Source organism: Mus pahari, chromosome 8, assembly GCF_900095145.1.
Source record: "Mus pahari chromosome 8, PAHARI_EIJ_v1.1, whole genome shotgun sequence".
Taxonomy (NCBI): domain Eukaryota; kingdom Metazoa; phylum Chordata; class Mammalia; order Rodentia; family Muridae; genus Mus; species Mus pahari.
Genome location: NC_034597.1, coordinates 77,553,588 through 77,557,829, shown reverse-complemented (window position 1 = coordinate 77,557,829; position 4,242 = coordinate 77,553,588).

Genomic DNA, 4,242 nt, shown 5'->3' with positions numbered 1-4,242 from the left:
TTTGTAATATAAATAAAGAAAATAATAAAAAATAAATAAGAAAAAAAGAAAACTTTAGTGAGGCTGAATTCAAAAGTTATGAATTAAGTTATTAGGCAGAGGAAATTTCAAAGTAGCATAATATCCTAGTTGTGGAATGTTTAATGATCACTGCTCTTAGTTTTATACTGAGAAATTTTAGACATGGGGGTGGAGGGCATGTCTTGTATGCTCAAGAAAGCCTAAGAGTTTAAAACCTTGGACGAAGTATCTACAATTACTGAGTTAGCACACTTACGGAGAACCTTTGAGCTGTGCACTGAAACAGTAGTGAATGTATATTGAAAGAGTCTTGGAGGCTTGCAGAAAGTAGCTGAAGTTATTAATTGTATGCATTCATATTTCCTTCATGGAGCTCCTTGGGCTGTGAAGGTCAAAGTCCGGATGGAACAGGAATGGAGGAAAGTACAGAAATCTGGACATTCCAGCAACATGGGACATCCCCCCCGCCCCCCGAGGAAAGCTGGAGGTACTAAGATTAGCCCATCGGAAACAGAGCTTACCTGTGCTGCACACAATCAAGCTGGAGGGGTGTTGCTACACAAGCCTATTCAAAGCAGGTCACTCCATCCGAAGTCCTCGAAGTCAAACATGGTGCTGAACAATTGGTGGCTTACATTTCTGGGTTTTAGTTTTGCTTCAGTCCTTGCTTTCTCTGCTTTGCCACTATCCCTTCATTTTGAAATGGAAACATTTACTCTGTTCCATTAGATTCTATTTTATATGTTTAAATAGAGGCTCACAGCTAATAGCTTTTCACGAGTCTCAGGAATCAACGCATTTTGGGAACATACTAAAGTTCAAAACTAATGGGACTTTGACATTAGAATATGTTTTGAATTATGAACTAGCCATTGGTCGATGGAGGCTAGTGGTATAATGTTACAAAAAAAATATAAAATGTCCTCCAAAAGTCATGTGCTTGAATACATTGCCCCTATCTGGTAGCACGTTTTGGAAGTTTTGCAACTTTTAGGATGTTAAGTATATTTAAAGGAAATGCATTGCTCCTAGGATAGAACTTGGGGTTTAGATCCTGGCTCTGCCTCCTCACCTGTCTGCCTCCTGACCACCTGGGAGTAAGCAACAACCTCATGTTCCTGCCAAAATGGCCACAAACTGTTTCCAACAGTCATGTCATTTCTGCTATGATGAGCTACAATCACAAACCCATTAGCTCGCATAAACCCTTCCTTTCTTAAATTGCTTCTTGTCAGGTAGTTATAGCAAAAAAAAAAAAAAAAAATACAGTGGGGAGGGAGGGAGAAATACCTCATAAGATGAGATTACTTATTGTTCTTGTCTTAGATCCCTGCACCTGCATGGCAGCTTGGAATCATCTGTAACTCCAATTCCAGGGAGATGGCACTCTGTTCGGACATCAAGCATGCATGTGATGTCATTCACATACATTCTTTTAGGCAAACATTCACAGACTTGAAGTAAAAGTAAATAGTGTTTACAAAAAGATAAGTTACCATTATAATATAAGTAGAAAGACTTGTAGTCTCAGATATCATTACAAGTATCCTGAAACAAAATTTTAAAACAATGCCAAATAGTTTGTATGTATAGCCTTCCCAGTACAAGAAAAAGGCTGAGCACTGGGAAAAACATGGAATCAAAACGTATCTATTTTCATACACACAGCATTCTGTTTGTGTGAATTAGAGTGTGTTAGTTTCTTTTTCTCCATCTGTTTCTTGACCATGCTGCATGTGAAATGGATTTGTGAGTACATCTGAAACATCACAAGTACTTCAGCAACTGTAAAGAAGGAAAATTAAATTGAGTAAGAATTTAACCATTAAAATGGAATTTGTCTTGCTTCTTGAATACATAGTACTTTGAGGGAGATCAATAAATACTAAATGAAGTGCCAAGATTCAAGGCCTTTTGAATCATAAGGAAAAGTTAATTTCAAAACCCTCTACTATCTGCAAAGGACCCCCTACTTCCAGGCTTCACATTCCAATTTTAAGGCCCCTACCAGCTACCCTTTAACAGATAATGCACACATCAGCTTGCATAGGGAGAGATATTATCTGTGAGTCAAGAAGATTTAAAACTTATTGAATGTAATGAATGAAACTTCTACACTGCACCTATAAGCCAATAATGAGAGCAGATGGGAGACCACAGGAACAAAGAGATTCATCATGTCAACCATTGAGTAATTTCTTTTACTGCATGACGGTAAAACTATTTTGAAATGTATCAAACACTATGACAGTTTCAATTATTTTATAAATGAATTGGGATTTATGTAGACTAGTATTTTAGAAAGAATATAAGTTCAAATTATACCATAGCTTTCTAGAACTCTAGAAAAGTTTATTAAATGAACATAAATTCTAAAATTGTTATTATGTATAATGTATCTATGAATGTGCTAAAAATATCCTGTACATCTTACAGTTGCTTCTATAAGTATTTCATAAAAACTTTTAGAGACATTTTGGTTCTTATTAAAGATCATGTCCATAACAGTTTTAAGGCAGAAAAAAATTTGGCCCACTCACTTTGGAGCCATGTGACTGTGCATATTCCTTAATCTCTCATTCTAAATTTCTTTTGTCAGCATCCTATCATATACACCACGTTTCCAGGTTCTTCTGGAGCACCACTGAGACCAGAATTATGATAAGACTGTGTCAGCATGTCTCCACACAGAAAAAAAGAAAGAAATAATATATGTGAGATGTAAGAGTCAGAGGCTCTGTGATTCTTCAGATGGAGTAGAAATCAGTCTGAAAAGCTCTTAGCTGCTCTGCTTGCTGGACTGACAGATGTAATGGATGCCCACTGATGGCATGATGCTGATGCCTCCTGCCAATCCCCATCCATGAACGGAAAACATTGGAGAGGCAGAGATAGTGTCAGATGTTCCACACAGTACCCAATTTCTAGTAGTAACATAAGCATTGGAAAGACAAGCTAAATTTGAAGTCCCTATAAACAGTCCAGGATATTCAGGACAGGCATTAACCCCACAGACGTTTTAGCCCTTAGAATTGCTTAAACTTCGGTTCTCCTAAATTCTCTGTATCAAAAGTATGGTGCTAGTCGGGCGGTGGTGGCTCACGCCTTTAATCCCAGCACTCGGGAGGCAGAGGCAGGCGGATTTCTGAGTTCGAGGCCAGCCTGGTCTACAGAGTGAGTTCCAGGACAGCCAGGGCTACACAGAGAACAAATACAAAACAAAGCACCCTGTATCGAAAAAAACAAAAACAAAAACAAAACAAAAAAAAAAGTATGGTGCTTCGCTATTTGTCTAACTGTTCATTTCTCTTATCAACGCTAACATTATGATGTAAGAAATGCAGAATTAAATGTTGGTGGGTTTTTTTTATAAGCAAACACATGACTTTCTTCTTTGTGTCCTTCCAAGCCACCTTCCCTGACAAGTAAGTGTCTTTTGGGTACATCTTCTTAATAGTGAATCACCTATTACCAGAAAGATTAGCCTAAACATTCAATTGTATTTGACTTCTTTGTTAGACCATCCACACTGTCATGCCAAATTCACGGACCAGTTCAAAGCCAATGGAGCAGTGGCAATCATCAAAATAACATTCAACAAGTCCCTTTTCACTCATCAAACAAGCTTACTTCTTCAGACGTTGTATACCTTAGCACATAAAGGAATCTATACAAGAAAAATGAGACTGACAAAGGAGAGTACCCTATGCAAAGTATGTCTGGCTGGTTTCATAGCCTCAGCTCTGGGAAGGTTTGTCTCTCTCCTTGTTGGAACTGCTCAGCCTTTTGTAATAAACTACAGAAATGACTAACTTCCCACACATTTATATGTCAACAGAATAAAATAAGGAAGCTAACATTTGAGAACTAATCACTCCAGGGAAAGTTCTAGCTTGCAGAATATGTGTATTTATAGTCAAAATGACTGGCATATATTTTCTCAAGATATTAAATCACAGTTAGTAGATAACTGAAGCAATCCTATTCAAGAGACACACGACAAATATCTGCAGAATCATTTTCTTGAATGAAGAGTTCGGTGCATCCTTCTCGGGAACACTTAGAGCTCATCAGGAAACTGAGTGTAGCTTCACTTTCATGTACTCCATTGGCTGCAAACCCGATCAATAGCACTTCAGTAACCAAACTGTGATTCCAGGAATGAGGTAATGCCTGGGGTGACTAAAATAAGAATTACCTCCCTCGTGGTGGTCTCGGACA